The sequence below is a fragment of the Parasteatoda tepidariorum genome, chromosome 9, assembly GCF_982258835.1.
Source record: "Parasteatoda tepidariorum strain Cologne lab strain chromosome 9, Ptep-v5.0, whole genome shotgun sequence".
In the NCBI taxonomy this organism is placed as follows: Eukaryota; Metazoa; Arthropoda; class Arachnida; order Araneae; family Theridiidae; genus Parasteatoda; species Parasteatoda tepidariorum.
Window position 1 is genome coordinate 37,059,904 of NC_141763.1, and position 21,590 is coordinate 37,081,493.

The 21,590-nt window shown below is 32.0% G+C and overlaps 1 protein-coding gene across 2 annotated transcripts in view; it reads left to right on the forward strand.

Moving 5' to 3' along the window:
- LOC139426786 (uncharacterized) overlaps positions 1 to 21,590 on the forward strand; it is a 67,109-nt gene that overhangs the window by 38,979 nt on the left and 6,540 nt on the right. The window contains exon 1 of one of the 2 annotated variants that reach the window (XM_087150468.1): positions 17,614 to 17,702. The exons of the other annotated variant lie outside the window; for it this stretch is intronic. The gene's annotated coding sequence lies outside the window, so the exon portion shown is untranslated. Of the gene's footprint in view, positions 1 to 17,613; positions 17,703 to 21,590 lie in introns of those variants that run through there. 2 annotated transcript variants of the gene reach the window in all.

The following is a 21,590-nucleotide window of genomic DNA, read 5'->3' on the forward strand; positions in this document are numbered from 1 at the left end:
AATACATATTTAATCCTTTCCCCTCGCTCACGCCAAAATCACTAGGTGAGCTTACGTCTTCTATTTCTGGTGCCCGTGATATATTCGTGCAAGAGCGTTCCAAAGTTATGGACCAAAAAGGTTTTAATATGTCGATCACTTGTGTCCAGAATTTTTTTTATATCTTAGTAGACTACAACAGACTATTTTTAATGCAATTGGAGATAGTTTGTTTTAAACTAAATGTCAGCACTGTTAAAATATATGTATTTTCAATACATGTTTCGTACTCTTAGCTCTGCTACTTATGCTCTTTCTAAATACACGTAGTTTGTGTTCTGTGATAATTTTTTTTTTAATGTTGTGAACATAATGGAGTCAGAGTTACATAGAGTTGTAACAATATAAATATTTATATTTGGATTAGAAGATAAAGTGCGATCCTTTCTCAAAGCAAAAGTGGTAGGTATCAGAAAGAAATAGCCATTAATTATAAGCAACCACTTTTTTCACATAGGTCTCTTTAAAAGTTTAATAGTAAAGCGGAAAAGAAGGGGGAAAAACAGGTCGGAAAACTATTTTAATTTTAGCTGATTTTCGGGAGAGGTAAAATATGCTCTAACTGTTTTAACCATAAGCTTTTCATAAGCTATTGACTTCGCATGGCTTAGAAAATATTGCCATATGTAGGTAATAACTATTCAAAAATCCTTGGTAGAGATAGACAAGTTATTCTTTCCGAAAATAAGCTGAAATGAAATGATATTATATCCAGTTTTTCCTCTTTTAGTCTTAATTTATATAAACTTTCAGCCCTTGAAAACCTTGCATTTTTTTTCCAAAAATAAAAAAATAATAATAACTTGAAGAACCGGGACCACATAGTCTATTGTGATAACTATGTTAGTATTTGATACCAATAATATCTTTCATTTTCATACTACAATTTTTAACATAATCAGAGGAAAACCACTTTCCAAGATCAGAATCAGAATTTACGAACGAAAAACAAAGCCATGAAAATAAAAAATTTCGACTTTTTTCCAAATCATCCGATAAAAAATAGCCATGTGTTTTTTGAAGGTTATGAACAAATCTTTGATTTATCATAGATGAAGCCTAAATTTATATACAAAAATAAAAAATCAACAAAATTGATTAGTTGTAAAGGGAGAAAGCAAAATGGGGACATTTTTCCTAACTGCAATATGCTATCTTTTTTAAAGGAAAACTATTGAAATTTCGAGTAAGTTAAACAAACATTTTTTCTCGTCCTAACTAATGAGTGGTTGTAATCATTTTCGATTTTATTTCTTCTTAAAGTGATCATTATATCTTGCAAGCACACTCACGAGTAATTAAGCTGTTCAACTAATGAGAATACAAGCTTAACCATGACTTTTAATACAAAATAAAAACGTTTTTTTATTTCGAGACAAATAGTATGATAATCCTGTTTGTCAGTTTCAAAATTCTATTTCTCTTTAAAAATTTATCATTAAAAAATTATATACGACAATAAAATATGTGACAATTAATGACAATTTAAATATGTAAGAAATATATTCATTCATGGCATATTATCTCATATGCCGGAATGACACGGGCGACTACAAATGAAAGAAATTGTAAAAACTGAAATAATTTTTAATTTTTCAGTCGTAACTACCGCCATGATTTGCATTGCAAATTATTCATATTTAAATTTAAAACATTCTTAATCGTCCTCCATGAAGTGGAAATTTGGTGTGCAAAATGGAGAATCAAGCTTCATCCTGATAAGAGCAATTTAATCATCATTAATGGCAAGAAGTGCAAAAATAAGATATCAACGATCGAATTATTTAACACTAAAATCACCCCCGTTAAACAAGCTAAGTATCTTGGCATTACAATTTTTCGAACAATCTTAACTGGAATACTCACATCAATAAGTTCATTAGAAAAGCCAGAGGTGCGTTTTACGCACTAAAAGCACTTTTAAATAAAAATTCAAAACTAAACCTGGCAAATGAAAGAACAATATACCTACAAGCCATTCGACCAATTCTTACCTACGCTAGCCCCGCCCTAACCACTATCAGTGATAATTTAAAGAAAAAATTGTCATACACAGAAGGCAAATTTTTAAGATACATGACTGGTGCCCCAAGAGCTATCAGCAACAGACTGCTAAGGAAGGATCTAGACATAGAAGAAATTAACTGCTTCATTGCCTAACTCAACAGTAAATTCTATAGCGACGCTAGAAACTGTACGGCCTCGAATTTCAATCATTTGCTAGACATCAGCTTAATAGACGACAACATTAAATATATCCCAGTAACCGCATTCCTCATGTCAGATTGTATCATATCAAAATATTTCAAATGATAGTACCACTGTTTTTTTTAAAACTCTTATATACTATTGACCCTGGGGATCTCCCCCGTTAATTTTGTACCAGTATAAGTTATTCCTTTATGACTTTTGAGCATAGAACAAACCAGTATTAGATGAATCGGTTGGTAGCGCTACGCGCCAAATACCGAGGTACCCTACATACCCAGCATTCTTAACCGTCCTCATATTCAAGGCGTTTCCTGGTGCTGACACATTTTTACTCACCTAAAACTACAACTAAAATTTTTGTAACAAATCTAGTTAAGAGCAAGCTACTTTTATTATTTCCATTAATAGATAGCTACTTAAGTAAAGTACTTGAAGTGTATATACAACAATCTCACTAAACACAAACTGAACTTAAATGCACGATGAATGGAAAAGGAAGCCGCTTCGTGGCTCAGGTGTCCAGATAAATTGAACCACTAGGACTCAACTGTTCCCTACAATAGCAAACCGAAAGCAATATGCCAGGAAAAGTTGCGAGTTTTAATCACTAATTTTTACATTTTTAGTCGCCTGTGACATCCCTGCATATGAAAAAAAAGCATGAATAAAAATAGTCTAAAATTGCAATCATAAATCAAATTACGAATTTACTTCTCAACTATAAAAACCTTGTTTTTTAATTTGCTAAATAACAATTCAATTTTTAACTTGAAAGTGAAATACAGTTGTGCCATTTCTCCAATTTTTACAGAGAACCGAATGATAAGTAACAGAAATATAACACTTGTTTACACTATTCTTTTGTTACTATATCAACACTAGCCTCATCTCCCCTATAGCTATGTATTTTTTATCGGTTTCTATAACTGTCTCTCAACGTTAAATACATTTTTTGTCGTTAAATATTTTAGTGATATTTCATGAGGAAAGCCGTAGAAACGGTTTAAATTTCTTTCTCGAAGTGATTTTTTTGCCATTAAAATTATTTGAAGAGTTCTGAATATAACCCTAAATTGACAGAGTTAGATGAATGTTTTTTTTTCAGAAGGACTAACGGTATTCAGTGTCTCAACATGGCGCGACAAACTGTTAATAAAAAATATAGCAACAAGGTGTTAAAAAATTTATTTTTACTATTGTCTAAATGTAGACGTTTTTCTTTTTTATTTAAACATTATTTCAATTGCTTATAGTTATTATAGTATAACAATATTTTTTTAATATAACAACGCTATTGAAATTACCTAATCTATATATTAATAGGCTAGCAATATTTTGTCTCGCTAAAAACTCCCAAGCTACGCAACAGAATTAAACAAATAAGGTGTCGTTTTAAAGGTATTGTTATGTAGATGTGCAATAAGGTCTTAAATTATGAAAATTTCCTTTAATTAATTAATAAAATTAATAATTTAGTTTCAACCAATGAGAATTCAGCAAATCATTTTTCGGGTGGTTCGCATAAGCATTGTTTCCGTAAGCATCGTTTGATTTAAAGCATTTCTGAATTAATAGATTGATAAACAAAAATAAGAGTGGATAAAAGAAAACGGAACTGAATTTCTTAAAAAAAGAATTCAATATCTTTAGTTCCTTTGATAAATTTTTAGTTTCATGATAAAATTTTTGTTTTGTTACAATAGAATGGCAATGGCATCGTGCGAATATTCAAACCTAAACAAACGTGCGAATATTCAAACCAAAACAAACTTTCTACAAACAATTATTTTGATTTGAGATTTAAAACGATATCTTTGTTATTTAGTTCTATTTTTATTTATTTAGTGCCTGCTGCCTAAATAAAATGCCTGCTATTAGGCGTCGAAATATCTCTGGCAGACGTCAGAGAAATGAATGGCGGAATTCTAAACGGGAAAGCAGTTCTTATTGAGATATATTCTCTGCTACAGCTCCAAATTTCTCAGCTACATGAAGAAAAGATAATCAAATTGTGAAGGGGGCAGAGAAGTGTATAAATTTCATTAAGTAATTTATTTCAATATTTGGCATTTTTATTTTAAAATTTAAATTTGTTAAAATGTTTTTATAAGATTGCGAAGCAATATGCAATGGAACTGCGAAGCAGTTCTGGGGGTTGGCGAGCGTAGCGAGCAGGGGGCGAGCCCCCTAGTATTATTTTATACAGATACATAATCAGCACCATAAAAGAACATAATGAATTCATAATGCAATAAGTATCATGAAAAACTGCATAAAAACTATATAATCAGTACCATTAAATAAAATTGATAATTTTATGTTTCCTTGCAAATAGAAAGCTCAATGTACATCGATGTTATGATTTTACAAATGCGTTGAATAACAGAACAATGGCAGAAATCGGCCCTTCTTGGATTAAGATTTCTATGATTTAAGATTTCTATATTAAGATTTTACAACTCTAATCTCTGTAACTACACAAAAATATACATAAATTACTCAACACTTAATTAGTCAAAAAAAATATAATAATACTGCTTTTGAGTAATTAAGAATATTTAAATTACACAAATTTATTAATAGACAATTTTATATTTCTTTGCAAAATGAAAACTTAATATGTATATTGATGAGCATGATTTTTTTTACAATTTTATTAAAAAAATTTACAAATGCATTAAAAAAATAACAATTACAGAAATTGGCTTTTATTGTTGAATGAAATATTCCTGATGATCTCTTTGGGCGAGAGCTTTAGAATTCTAGTAAAATTTTGTTTTAGTTTTTCAAATCCACGATTTTCTGATTTGTCTGCAATTTTTTGTTATTAGTTTTCATCTTGCAACGCTGGGTCTTTGAAAATATAAAGAAACCGGTCAATAATATATTTGCCATTGTGTGTTTCTTAAATCAGTTCTTCCTTATACGTGCTTAGTTTCAATTTTCCAGTAAATAACCCCAAGCAAAAGAATAACTAAATTATTCTACTGGAAAAATATCATACACTCATTCAACTTTATTGAATTCTGCCGAATATCCTTTCTACAAAATATTTTTTTAGATCTTTTTGCAAGGTCAAAAAAGGTTACTGTATTTGTGTTTAGAAATGTATTGCAAAAGTAATGTATTATTTTAAAGAATTTAAACCATTATTCTAACTTATGAATGGAAGTTTTTTTTTTAAAAAAATAAAATACATTATGTTATTGTACAGTTATTGATATCTCTGGTTTTCATTTAGGTGTTTGCACTTTTCACACCCCTTTCAGATACATGGGTTATACGTTAAACCATAACTGAACCCTAATATCGGTACCTGGAACCATATTTGATGTAGCTAAATTAATACCCAGTATTGGTATTTAAATTGATCAATAGTGGTGTAGCTTTAATAATACTTTATACTAATATTTGGTCCTTATTACATAAACCTTCAATATTTGGGTTTTGTACGAAATAAGGCAGAAATTTAAGAATCAAATAAAGTTCGTATAAGATTTTTATGGAGAATTTCGTGTAAAACCATTTCTGACCATCCAAGTGACACACAAATTGAAGTACTCTCCAATAAAAATTAGGGAAAAGTCTTGCGAAATAGTCCTGTAATGATGCTTTGTCTTTGTGAAAAAGGAAAATCTGAGTAATTACAACTGATCTATTAACCCCTTAACGATCGGTTAATTTTCAAGAAAACGGTCATAAAAGTGCCTATTTTTTGGCTTTTTTATTTGTATGACGTATTTGATTAATGCTGCAACTAGTTTAAAATAAACTAACTATCTACAATTACCTTAAAAATATTCAGCTACTGCCATCAGGTGTGTAAAATGAGAAATAAAATTTTTTCCGTGCAAAAGAAATGAATTAGTTTTATTCTTATTGGCGCGTTACTACTCAACACTCCAGCCCATACCTGCCAACTTTCACTCTTTCCGAGAATTGATTTTCAGAGTGGTTGTAAAAAAATTAACGAAAAACAATCTGACTTATAAATATATTTATATTTTGATCCCGTTGAAATTCGCTTGTGCTCGGATTATTATGCTTTTATATATTTATTGTAATTATTTATATGTAGTGGTGGTCAAACTCATTTATAATTATCATTATAATTCAAAAAGTTAATTGGAATAACATGAGTATTGCTACCACTTTAAATATGAAAATAAAATCTTACGGAAAATCCGGAAGATTGGCAGGTATGACAGCCCGTCAATATCACGGGAGAGAGAAATAGCGGGCGAAATCTCACCCCGTCAATTTCACGGGAGCGAGAAGGAAGGGGTTTCTTATGGTTAGTAAAGGAAAAACTATAAAATGATAATTAATGCATAACTTGAAACCAAAAACGGATTACAAGACAGAATGTGAATAATAAAGTGAGAGAACGAGTTTAGTTTTGAATAATAAATTAAATTAAGAAGAAGATTTAGATAATTAATAACACAAAAAGATTAGTTGAGTTGAGGTTTTATGCATACATACATACACACACTCACACACACACACACATATATATATATATATATATATATATAGGGTTACGACGGGATTCGAACCCTCCACCTCCACGCTGCATACTGCGTTTGACGGACTATACCGCTCGGTCAGGGAGACCCCTCTTCCACCGTACAATTGCTGGTGGTTTTATAAAGTTATTGGCAGTTATTAAAGTAATAGTTATATATATATATATATATATATATATATATATATATATATATATATATATATATATATATATATATATATATATATATATATATATATATATATATATATATATATATATATATATATATAAAATTTCTTGAGGTAATACAATGTGCTACTGTAATACTGTAAATGGATTCGGTTGAAAGAAAATGTTAAAATAAAAAAGTTTAAAGATGATCTTAAATAGATTTCTACAAATTAAGTTGGCTTAAGCTTCAGATTCATAAAAATCGATTGATACACCTTCGAAAAGTTTTTAAAATCTTGTTAAAAAAAAAAGTATGATTGAAATTTTTAAAAATCTATTCCTAGTACATATTTGCCCCCGAAAAATATCCCCTCCATTTTTTATAATTTTCAAATTGCAGAAAATTATTTTAAAAAGGAAAAATGTAACATGAAGCAGACGAATTACGTAAAAATCAATAATTCCCCATCTCCGGGATGTTCGTATCTAAAATTTCAAATATAGCAATATCAACTGGTATCATTATAAATGCTAGACATCGCTCGAACTTATTGTATATCAGGTGTATTTATTATATACCACAGACGTGCAGTACCTAAAATGTAAGTGTGAGCGATAATTGGGCTTTAGAACTAAACGTAAACTTTGTCACAGACTATTATATTTGAAAAATATTTAATTGGAAGAAACTTAAAATGAAAAAATACGTTTCGCCTTTAAATTGTTCTGAGTTTGCTTTACTTATAATGAGTTAGAACTTGTGTATTATATATCCATTAATTCCCTCTCCGCAAGTTTTTATTCACGTGTTATTTCAAAATCGGTTTTCGGAGTTGTGGCGTTGTGGATGTAATGTTCGGCTTTGACCTTTAAATGATAAGTTATTGACTTAGCTGTTAGAATATATATTTCGAAATAGTGAAGATCGGAGTTAGTTGCTTTAAAATAGAACTTTTATAAAGATGCAGGCATATTAAAACTATGTTACATTAATCAAAATTATTGCTTCTTATGCAAATTTTCATAGATGAAAGTATCTAAATGTATTGATATAAATTAATTAAGTTTTAAAATTTTGTTTTATTTAATAACCGTCACAGGTTGCCACGGGCAACTAAAAATGCAAAACGCGATGATTGATAAAAATCAAACTTTTAGTAAAAGTGATTAAAATTAGCAACTTTTTAAATTATATTTTTTTCAGTTTAACCCTTTCGCGCCGACTGTCACAAATACGTGCCAACAAAAAACCGTATCAATCAGGGTAAAAAGATAAAACTGGTAATCAAAGTAACTCTTTAGCAGTTTATTTGTGGGCGGAGTTATAATTGTTTGATTTATTTAATTCACCATTACTTTGTTCAAAATAAAACTATTTAGTTATACTTTGAATTAATATTGATTATATATATGATTAAACTAACAATAATTAAAGTAAAGGCAAAACAAGTCTGTCAAATCAGCAACGACTACATTTAAGTTACCGTTTTTATTAATTTACCATCGTTTTATTGTTTTACCATCCTGATTCTGAATTTGTACGAATGCATTTCTGAATCATCCCTCCCCAAGGGGTTAATATTTAAAGTAAATGCCAAGGAAGTTTTTCAACGATGCCAACTGCCCCGCTGTCTGAAAAAGTTTAAATAAATTGGTAGCGAATTAAATTGTATAAATTGTAATTTAAGGGTAATCACGCCTGATCTTTAATAGTGACCCCACAAGAGAAAAGCAATAAAATTGCATTCGATATGATATTTTGATGTGTAGGGGGGGGATTACTTGCAATGAAAATTACTAAACTAAAAATAGCGTTAATTTTATATTCCGCCAGAAATTTATTTTTTACTAAGGGAAGCAGGTTGTTCTTACTACCAGCTCTTTCGTGGCGAAGCTTTTAAAATATTAACAAAATTGCCAAAGATTCGGAACGTTCTGGTTGTAAATGTCTACTTACTTACTTACTTATCCTCTACGTGCCTTGGGCACTTAAGGCCTCCAGCATATCCCTCCAACGCCTCCTGTCTTTAGCAATAGATCTTGCTTCCTCCCAGCCAGATATTCCACATTCTTTTAATTCGCCCAAAAACATGCGCTGGATGGTAAGTCTGGGTCTTCCTCTTGTTCTCTTACCATCAGGGGCCCATGTAAGCGCAACAGATGAAATTTTTTCTTTGGGCATTCTAAGGATATGTCCGAGCCAGCTCCATCTTCGTTTTTTAATTTCATCTTCGATTGTTTTTATTTTAGCTTTCTTTAATAGATTTTGATTTGATACTTTGTAAGGCCAGAAAATTTTAAAAATAAATCTTAAACATTTGTTTTGAAAGGTTTTGAAAGGTCTGAAATGTCTACCACTCTATAAAATATTTTGCGAAACACGTAATATTTGACAGGTCTGCATATATGAAATGCTTCCTATACTTTAAATGAAAATATATTGAAACTGTATCTTTACAACTTCGATAAACCTTTTCTAACCAACTTACGTAGATAAATACATAAATTTTTGTCGAAATACTCCTTATTTAGATATAAAAATTTCATCTAATTAATATATTTCTTAACTGCTCACTTACTATAGAATCTTGTATGTCCATTTCCTGCTATGAGAAATTTCCATGCTCCAGGTTCAGTAGTTTCTAGGAAAAAGTATATCAAAAATAGCCACTTTAACATGACTAGAAACTTTTATGCAACTATAACATAACCTATAATTTAAATTTACGACATTCGTTTTAATTAATGAAATCCGTATACCCTGAAGTGAAGTATAATTATTTTGTTCTCGCAAACTTTTAGTTTAAATTTAAACTGAAAGCGAATAAAATTATCTTCGCAATGATTTTCCGGTTGAATGAAATAGGATACTTTTAAATTGGTTTTAAATATTTATTATTCTTCATCCATAGTTAGAGTTGATTAATAATTACATATTGGGAATAATTTCAAAATGTGGTTTTATAGTTTAAAAGTATTGTTTATTATCCTGTTTCACCTATATTTAGTACCCTCTTTTGTGCCTGCCAATTCGTGTATTATTATTATTATTAAATTTTTCTTGAAATTTTGGTTCCGATATTTAACTCCTTGCACTCTCATGTTCCCTTCCGACCAGAAAGTGAGATGGTAAAGAGAAGTAACTGGTAGTAAAACCATTTCAATTTTAGTTGGCTTTCGGGTATAGAAAAAGAATATTTACTACCTGTCATTATGCACTATTTACTCTACATATGTAAAAAAAACAGTTCAATACGCGAGTAATAATTTAAAAAATCTTAATAGCTCTCGATATTTTTCTCTTCTCAATAAAGAGATTAAAATTATTTTACTACCAGTTTTTGTTTTCTTTTATCTTTATGTAAATACATATTATCTGATTTATCCTAGATATATATTAAACTATAATTCAAAACTATCACTCAAAACAAAACGAACCCTATACTTCCAATGTATTCGACCGATCATCAGCTACGCAGCCCCTGCATGGAGCACAGCCACTGTTAGTCAAAAAAAGAAACTGAAGATTACTCAAAATAAATTCCTCAGATATATCACAGGAGCCCCCAGATCCATGAGAATGAAAGATCTAAGACGAGAGTTAAAAATCAACAAAATAGATTAGCACATAGCTGAACTATGTGCAAGTTTCTTCAGAGATGCACTCTCTTGTCATACGTGCAATTACTTCAAAAATTTTGATTTTGAGCTCATCAAAGACAACATAAAATATAGCCCGACAACCGCCTTTTTCCTATCCGACGGAGTTTTGTCCCGTAAATTTTGTAAATAGCTGTAAATACTTGTAAATAATTTTGCGCATTTATTATGTATTTCCCCTTTTCCCTGGGGCTATGTGGCTACTGTGCACCTGTGAAGCTCGGAGTAATACCTCGAAGGGAGGCGAGGCAGTCTGCCACAAAACCTCTTCTCTCTCTCTCAAACTTGTTTGTTCAATCTCACTACTTAATTTTAATTTTCTCTCAGTAAAAGATACTGAACCCCAACTTTCACCTTTCAGTTGCGCTTCGGCGATTTATTATTTATTTCCACTCAGATGAATTAGTTGGAGCCCCTAGCGGGGCTGATGCTAAGATAACCAACACATATGAGCATGAGTATCCTAGATATAAAACTTAAGAGAAGATATAAACCTCAGACCGATGGCAGCTCATTTTTGTAGTGACGTAATTTTATCTAAAATTCAAAATATTTAATTTCCTTTTACTTCAATTGCATTCCAATTACCAGAAAGAACCACCCCAAAGATCAAAATTCAAGATGAATGGGAAAAAGGCCGCTAACGGCCCCAGGCGCCCAGATAAATGTTGATGATGATGATGATGATCCTAGATATAATAATTCAATATCCATTATTAACCCTTTCGCGCCGACTGTCACAAATACGTGCCAGCATGAAACCGTATCAACCAGGGTAAAAAGATAAAACTGGTAATCAAAGTAATTCTTTAGCAGTTCATATGTGGGCGGAGTTAAAACTGTTTGCTTTATTTAATTCACCATTACTTTGTTCAAAATAAAACTATTTAGTTATACTTTGAAATAACATTGATTATATACACTGAGTGGCCAAATTATTATGACCACCTCAGAGTTTTATGCAAATGCATACCCTCCAACTTATGAGGATTTTGAAAATAATTCTTTCTACTGGTAGCGAACCAAAGTAGAAATTTTTAAAGCAAATGGATCTCTCATAAAACTTTTATCTGAACTTAAGAATCTAGCCATATGGCCTGCACTTTTATAAGTAATAATGGACAAGTTACGCTAAAATTAATTTTTTTTTAAATATTAAGACATTAATTTTGCTACCGTCTGAAAAGAAGATTTCTGAAACTACGGAAATTCCGTAGCAGTTGGAGGGTATGTAAATGAGTTATTGCGACGCAGCGCTGCCGCTAGAGGGCAAGATAACTATAACATGGGAATGCTGGACAAGTGAGTCATCAGTTATACTGTGTTGCTTGCTCAGATACGGGAAAGATTATGCCAAAACAAGATCCTTAGAAAAATAACCTGTGCAAGATGGTTCATCCGGAATACCAATATACATGCAGACCTAAAAATACCAACTCTATCACAGCATATATACAAGCTAAACGCAGATTTTTTCGATAAAGCCATAGAATGTAAAACAGCAAATTTTAATGAAATCTTTAAATTTGAAAATTATATCAAAGATGAAAACTACAGACCAATAGCTGCACATTTCACCTCCGACGCCTCATATCATAACTATCAAAACAAATAATTTCATCAACCTTTCTGAAAATAACGTTTACTCATGCTGATACAATTCTGAACAACTCCAAAATCAAACAAACACAGTTTAGAGCAAGCTGCTCAATTTATTTTTGATTCCTTTTTAGTTATTCAAGCAAAGAGCTTGAAACATTCATAAAAGCAACTCCATCGCCTGCTTACCTCATTGCTCAACCAAAACTGTTCAAAAATTCCAGATGAATGGGATAGGGGCCGCTTCGCGGCCCAGGTGCCCAGTAAAATCTAAACACTAGGACTAGATACGGGAAAGAAAAGAGACTTAACTGAATTTCAACGTGGAATGATTGTGGGTGCGAGATGTGTCGGAACGAGTATCAGCAAAACGGCTGCACTTGTCAAGTGTTCTAGAGCAGCAGTTGTTAATGTGTACAAAGAATGGACAATCAAGCAAAAAACCGGCTCTCAACGTCAGACTTGTGGTCGTCACAGGGTACTGAATGCTCGATCAAAGAGAAGGCTGGCCAGGGTTGTGCTGCGCAACAGGAGAGCAACAGTGCGACAAATTGCAAGTGATCTTAATCAGGGCCGTTTTATCCATTAGGCACTGTAGGCAACTGCCTAGGGGCCCCGCCACGTTCAAGGGCCCTGTGCTACAGGGGGAAAAATTAACAATGTTTCTTAAAACATTGTTAATTTTTCCTTAAAATTTAATTCGAAATAAATGATCTGTTTGGGTTTCTAACAGATTTCTCGACAAAATCCGACGCTGAAATTAGACAGGCTTGCACAAAGTTTAAGGAACATTATTTCGAGGACATTGAGCCTGAGTTTATAGACAAAATGGTGCAGTATAAATACTTCATCTTACAATTAGAAGACGCCGGAAAAAAAATTGTGCCTGCCGAAGAGTCTTACAAACTGATTATTGGTAACATGGCACAACCAACTTTCCCGAATATAATGACAGCTTTGCAAATATATAGAAGTCTAATGATTACAAACGCCACTGGTGAACGAAACTTTTCCAAATTGAAATTAATTAAAAACTGTCTTCGTTCAACTATGTCTCAAAACCGTTTAAATTCATTGGCTATAATGGCAATTGAAAATGATGTATTGGAAAAGGTTAACTTTCAGTATGTCTTGAACGATTTTGTTACAAAAAAAGTTAGAAGAGTTAATATTTAAGCTTATTGTATGATTATTTTTAAATGCATATATTAATTACTTATATTCTTTTCGTCTGATTCAATATTTTTATTGAATAATGTGATAATATACCTATGTAGTAAAAAACAGCGTAATTATGAATAAAGTGTTGTGTTAGCGAAAAAATATGTTAGGAAGTTAGAAGACGGTAGGGAGGGGGGCCCGAGAAGAGCATTGCCTAGGGGCCGCGACATGCATAAGCCGGCCCTGATCTTAATCAAGGAGCAACTGTGAACGTCTCTGAACGGACTGTTCGACGCACATTGCACCGTATAGGGTATGGAAGCAGACGACCTGTTCGTAAGCCTCTACTGTCTGCTTTAAATAAGGGCAGACGTCTCCAATTTGCAAAGGAGCACAAACATTGGACAGTAGATGACTGGAAGAGGGTCATGTGGTCCGATGAATCACGATTCAAAAAGCATCGCGCAGACGGCAGGATGAAAATATGGAGAAAACAGCACGAAAGCATGGACCCCAACTGCATGGCCACGACACTTCAAGCTGGTGGTGGCAACGTTATGGTATGGGGAGTGTTCTCTTGGTATTGTATGGGTCCTTTAATTGCTGTACCACAACGCCTTAATGCCCAAAGGTATTTAAGTATCATCACAGATCAAGTACATCCAATGGTGTACTCTGGCGGGGATGGATACTTCCAGCAGGACAACGCCCCTTGTCATAAAGCTGGCATTGTCCTCAGATGGTTCGAAGAGCATGACGGAGAATTTAACTTGCTTCGTTGGCCAGCACAATCCCCAGATCTCAATCCAATTGAGAATTTGTGGGATGAAATTGAACGGGCGCTCAGACAGATGGATCCAGTACCATCAAATTTGCAGGAATTGGCAAGTGCAGTTCAGCGAGCATGGTCTGGCATACCTTCTACCACCTACCAACATCTCATAGAATCCATGCCCAGACGAATTAAGGCAGTAATACGCGCAAAAGGTGGCACAACAGCGTACTGAAGAGGTGGTCATAATAATTTGGCCACTCAGTGTATATGATTAAACTAACAATAATTAAAGTAAAAGCAAAGCAAGTCAGTCAAATTAGAAACGACTACATTTAAGTTACCGTTTTTTTTTTTTTTTTTTTTTTTTTACATCCTGATTCTGATTTTGTACGAATGATTTTCTGAATGACCCGTCCCCAAGGGGTTAATGCCCGAGCATTTCATCCTTAGTTACCAAATTAGTTTATAATTGTTAGTAGATTTTTAAATTAACCCTTTGCACTCTGAGTACTTTTTAAAGCTGTTTGATCTAATATCAGCACTATATCATTTAAAATACACATTATGGTTTTGTTAAACAATTTTAAAATTCTTAAAAAAAGTGGTTACTAATTATTAATCTGTAAAATTTCTGAATTTAAAGTGGCGCTTCCGTGGTGACATAGGAGTGCAAAGGGTTAATCTATTATGGGTGTGTAATAATTAAAGCTTACATTAGCCTTTTAAAGAAATCGGTGCAACTGTTTAATTACGGTTTTAATAAATGCAGTTTTAAAATATTTTGGCAACGACGACTTACTAATAACTGAAATATATTTAAACTGCTGTTTGTAGAAAATGCAACACCATGAAAGAATCATCAGAATCAAATGAAATTTAATGCAGAAACGACTTGTACTGATACAAATAAATGATGAAATTTTCAAAACAAAAGAAACAAATTAAGCGTCCGAAATCAGTATTTGGTGCAGCCACCACGCGCTGCAATAAGTGCTGCTATACGACGTGGCATGGAGTCAAACAGATGTTGAATATCTGCTTGAGGAAGAGAATTCCATATCGCTTGTATGCGCAACCAAAGTTCGTCTTTGGAAACTGCAGGACGCGGATCACGAGTGAGACGCCGACCAACCGTATCCCACACGTGCTCAATAGGCGACATATCCGGCGAATAAGCAGGCCAAGGAAGAAGTTGCATGCGTTGTGCTGAACAGAAGTCTCTAACAGTCCGCGCAACATGTGGGCGTGCATTATCCTGCTGAAAGATAGCTCCAGGGATGCCTTGAAGGAAAGGAACGACTTCGGGCTGTAGCACTTCACGGACGTATCTGTTGCTATTGAGATTACCCTCAATTCGTATCAAATTGGATCGTCCATGATACGAAATCGCACCCCAGACCATAACTCCGGGTGTTCGACCACTATGTCGTTCAATAATACACTCAGGAAAGCAGCGTTGACCGGCATAACGTCTAACACGAACACGGCCATCATGGGTCCACAAATTGAAGCGTGATTCATCTGAAAAGACAACTTGGTGCCAATCAGCTCGCCAGTCTCTGTGCTCAAGAGCTCACTGCCGACGCAGCCGTCGATGATCCGCCGTGAGGGGAATCCTGTATAATGGCACCCTTGCACGCAATCCACGGCGCAGCAGACGACGACGAATTGACGAAGCCGACAATTGTACACCTGTAGCAGTAGACCAATGTGCTGCCAGCTGCCTGGAGGAAGCTGTGCGATCATTCACCGCCATGCGGAGCAGGTGTCGATCATCGCGCTCTGACGTCACCTTCTGTCGTCCAGTGCCTGTTTTTCGAGTTGTTCGGTGCTCGTCGGTCCACTGCTTCCAAACTCGCATCACTGTGGAACTGTTCCGCTGCATACGAGCTGCTATTGCGCGATAGGAAAATCCTCCTTCTCGAAGGCCGATTATCCTCCCTCGTTCAAACTCCGTAAGTTGCTTGAATTTCTTATTCTTCCGTCGTGGAGGCATACTCAGGTCTCACTAAACGTTTGCCACTAACAAATAATCATAGACTATTTTCAACGTCCCGCTACAGCACTTTATTTATACGCTTTCAGCATCAATTCAGGGGGCGCTGCGCGCGCCACGCACGCGCGATGGCTCTGAAACTTTATTAATTTGCATAATATCCTATAATTGACATTTGCTGCGAATTTCATTTGATTCTGATGATTCCTTCATGGTGTTGCATTTTCTACAAACAGCAGTTTATGAAAGACCTGATATTTCTGTGTGCTGGAAAAGCTACACAGGTTTCTGCAATGGCAAAATATATTTTATACATAAATAACAATCCGAAGGGGAAAATCTTTTACAAAAAACGGGTTCCCAACTTATAGAAGATGCGTTTAATGTTGGTAGGTGTGCTGAATTATGAATAATAAAAAGCATTTATGTATACTTTATTTATTTATATATTTCGTTAGTCAGAATAATTTTAAATCAAATTCATTAAATAAAGTATAAATTATTAAAACGTAATTTCCGCTGCAATTTAGAAAAGTCTGTTAGCATAGAAGTCAGCAGATATGACTTATTATAATTGATAATTATGAAATTTCATAAGTTTTTTTTTTTTAAATAAATTATCATGTTACAAATTTAATTGCATTAAAGAATTGAATTATTTGCGTAACATATTAACACATACTTTTAGATAATTATTAGTTTCTTTGAATAAATTATTCACAAAAATTTAATTATAATTAAAAGAATGATTTAATCAATTTTATCAACATACAATGCAGGAAAGAAAATAAAAATTGATAAACTGTGTTTCATAAAGAATTTAAATTTATTCTGAAAATTTAGTTTCACACCTTAAAACAAATGAACTGTTTTCAGGAACAATTTTTGTACTTATTAAATCACGTTGAATTAATTGCTTGAACTATTTAAAATATTATCTTAAGTAATAAAAAAAAACATTATATCTCATATTAAATAATACATATTTTAAGCTAAAATGTATATTAAGTTGTAAGTTTTGCCTTTTTAAAAACTCTAACATTAAGTAAAAATTTCTCAGAATGCGTTTCGGCAGGGATTTGAAATCAATGCAAATTTATTCTGTTTAGAATTTCATTTAAGTGTTGTTCACGCCAAATGATTTTATATTCAAAATCAAAAACCCTTGTGTTTTCTTGTCGCTTCAAATGATGATGCTATGTTTTGAGATGCGTGGTGCAAAACTAAGTGACAGTTCTATCTATGACGTATTTGTTTGTTTATTATTAGAAATATTCTAGTTTTAAGTTATTTGAAAATTCCATGTTTATGTAAATTAAAATAGTAGTTTTGAATAACTTTTTTTAAGCTTCTTCCAGTGCGAAGTATTTTGAATTGTTAATATTTACAAACAGCACAGTTACAAATCTTTGTGTTTTGTAATAAGTCGCAGAGAGCGAATTTGAAAATAATTTAGCTGAGGTGAGGCGGTTAAAGGTTTAAAATATTTACTAAATATGGTTGGAGTGTCTAAAGATGTTAAAGGTGAGACGCTAAAAATGTTAAACTAGTAAAATCTTCGAGGCAAAAGTAAATAAGTAGGTAGACTTTTGCATAACGCATAAAGAACCGCAATTTATTCAGTTAATAGATATTCAAATTCGCAGCTTGAATTATTTATGTAATTTTATTTTCCATAGCTGTTAAAAAATTGTTAAAAGAGAGTGTATAATGTAATATGAGGTATGTGTATTTTAGTTATTAATAATTACTTTATTTTTGTTTATAATGTTACTTTATGTTTGTTTTTATTACTTTATATTTATTAGTGTGTTGAATAGCGTTAAAATGAGGAAATTCGAGGTTAATATACTGTATTACTACAATGCCGTATATCTCCCCTTAATATTGTCCCATAATATTCAAATTAGGTCACGTATTATATTACAGGGTACTAGTGTAATCTATCAGAGGAAATTATTATAGGAAAATTAGGAGGCCTACAATGTGGCCCTATAGGTTACTATGTTTATATATATATATATATATATATATATATATATATATATATATATATATATATATATATATATATATATATATATATATATATATATATATATATATATATATATATATATATAATGTGTTGTGTTATTGCACATTTTATGTCTACTTCTTAATGCAGTTCGTGTTCTTCTTTGTAATATTTTAAGTCATTAAACACAACATTTATATTAAGTATGCATTCCATACAATTTTAAAAAAAAGAATATTTTGTGATACAATCGAATCAGTGCTGCAATGCTCACATCTTTATAGCCAATTGAAGCGAGAGTGAGAGGCAACTGCGTATGACACAACCTTAACCCCTTGGGGACGGTTGATTCAGAAAAGCATTCGTACAAAATCAGAATCGAGTTGTAATTAAATAAAAAGCGGTAACTTAAATGTAGTCGTTGCTAATTTGAAAGACTTACTTTGCTTTTACTTTAATTATTGCTAATTTAATCATATATATAATCGATGTTAATTCAAAGTATAACTAAATGGTTTTATTTTGAACAAAGCAATGGAGAATTAAATAAATCAAAAAATTATAACTCCGCCCACAAATAAACTGCTAAAGAAATACTTTGATTACCAGTTTTATCTTTTTACCCTGATTGATACGGTTTTATGCTGGCACGTATTTGTGACAGTCGGCGCGAAAGGGTTAAAGCTGCCGTTCTACATAACAGTGAGCTATGCTTCTCATCTAAAGGCTATCTCATTTATTTACTCATTTGTATCACTTTATGTAACATAACTACAGACTGGTAATTTTTTTTATGAAAACCTATTTGTGTCGTATTGAAAAAGCTAAGTCGAAGCATAGCAGAGATGCCAACTGCTCCCTACATGCCAATATTATTAAAAAAACGGCATATAACTACAAACTACATTTTTCAAATAGTTGACTATTTTTGCTTGCTTTTTCAAAGGTATAGCATTACATACTTATGAACTTGAACTGGAGTTTCTAACAGAGTGCCTGTCAGCGAAGCGGACAATTGACTCTTTCGTATGAACTTGAGCCCGTGGGCATCTGTAATGTTGACAACGGAAAGATAGGTAGAGTGGCCAACGAAAGCTCAGAGGCGGAAGTCACAGATCAGTTTGTACTAATAGTGAAATGACCTAATATATAGAGGGGAATTTACATACTTACGATAATATGAATACTCATATGTGTTGGTTATCTTAGCGTCAGCCCCGCTAGGGGCTCTAACTAATTCATCTGAGTGGAAATAAATAATAAATCGCCGAAGCGCAACTGAAAGGATAATATGAATATTAAAGTGGCGAATTATATAAGCCTACGAATTATTTAAAAATAGTGGTGAATAAAAATCTACTAAATTGAATTTATTAAATCAAGAATCACGATTGATAAAATATTTATTTGCTATCCGGAGCAAGTTGGCATCTCTGGCATAGATTCAAATTTGTAGAATATTTTTATCTTCACAATGTAAAACACGTTATTATTAGTTTTTTTTGTGTACATGTTTGATTCAGTTATAATCCAACCTGTTGAACTAAGTATCAAAAATGTGCAAAAAAGTTCAAAAAGTGTAAAAATTTGCCCATGTGATGCAAGATAAAAGAGGGTGACTTTCAAAATAGCAACTGCGTGATTATCAGGTATTTTACTTACATGCTTGATTTATTCATAATTCAACTTGCTAAACTAAGCCTCAAAAATTTAAAACAAATATTTTTCTACAACTAGAAGAAATCTTAATTCAAGCGCAAATATTAATGACTTAAAATATCAAAAGTTTTCTATTTCATGGCAGTTATCTGAACAAACTAAAAATTATGAAAAACATATAACTTTCAACTGTCTTTGAAAAGATGAAGAATAAGGTAATTTAAAAAAATAATGTAAAAAAGATGATTTTCAAAATAAAATTATAGATCAGAAACTACTTTCTTTAAAATGCCTGAGAAACAATTAGAAATCGGTAGGCAAGATTTTCCAAGACATACTGAAAAAGCTTAAAATAAATTGTCTTTACAAACGCATTCCTAATGATTCAGCAGAAATGCCAACTTGCTCCGCTTTGTGAAAAAAATATTTCCTTGTGGTAACGAAATTTAAGCTATATTTAATTAAGTATTTTTCATCTTAAGCATTTTTTCCACCACTACATATAAAACAAAATGCAGTATCACAGTATTAGTATCACATAAAATGCAACTTCTTATTATCCTTCTACCGAGTTCTAATATTTGATTCACTACCAATTTCTAAAAACTTCTGCAAAAAGTGGAACAGTTGCCAACATTGGTTTTCGAAACCCATGCCTTCATACTATAAATTTTTTTAATAGTTGCAAATTTTTTTTAGACATCAACATTTTCTCAACTTTGCTATCACTTTAAAAAAATTGCAGATTACAGCAACCTTGTTTAAACCTATATATATAAACATTTATTGGTAACTTAAAGCATCTAAACTTACCTCAGTTTTGCTACCACTTAAAAAAATTTCCAGACCGTGGGAGTCCTGATACAGAACTATCTTAATAGTATTCAATATTCAATAAATAACAGAAACCATTCTTTTTAATATGTTGTTATTAATAAACGATGTAATTTATTGGTAATTATATTTGAATAAATTGTTTAAGTAATTCACCGTTGATGATTTTTTGAGAGATCACCTTTCTTAAAAGCTATTTTTTTTCGTGGAATAAAGTTGTTATTGTACTTGAGTAATTTCGTTTTTTACACTAATAATATTAAAATGAACTTTAATTGTGAAAGTTGAGTTTTATTCAATGAATTAAAGTTTTAGTTTCTAAGAAAAGCTTTTTTTTAAAAAAAGATATCATATTTTCTGACATCTGATTTAAATATTATCCTAAACTATAAATAAAAGTAAAAAATATTATTAAATAACAAATTAAATACTTATAATTACGTAACTTTTATTTTTGCTTATGGTTCAGTAATTTCAATAAATAAATCTCGTTCTAAACTTTCGGAACACAAAAACTAAATAAGGGTAGTTGAATGAAAAAAATCTATGGAATACTTAAGAATATTTTTTAAATAATTGAAATGTAAACAAATCAAACAGCTTAAGTGGTTTTTGAAATAAGAACTAAGATCTCTGATGTTCAAAGCATATTTAAAACACGAAAATATTTGGTAGCTACACCCACCTACACGATATTCAATATAAGTAATTTCTGGAGGCATATATCTTATAATATTTTTTAGACAAAACAATTTATGTTAGAAGACTATTTCAAGTAAATCCGCAAAATGAAATTCGACTCTATAATTGAAAGCAAAGTTATCGAAGTATTTCACTAAAAGAATTAGCATACCTTGGAGAAAAAAAACAAGAATTCTTTCTCTGCGCTTGCAGACTAGCAGTGATTATTTTTTCGCTATTATGTGTTGGTTTAAGTGTACCCCAGGGATTTTTG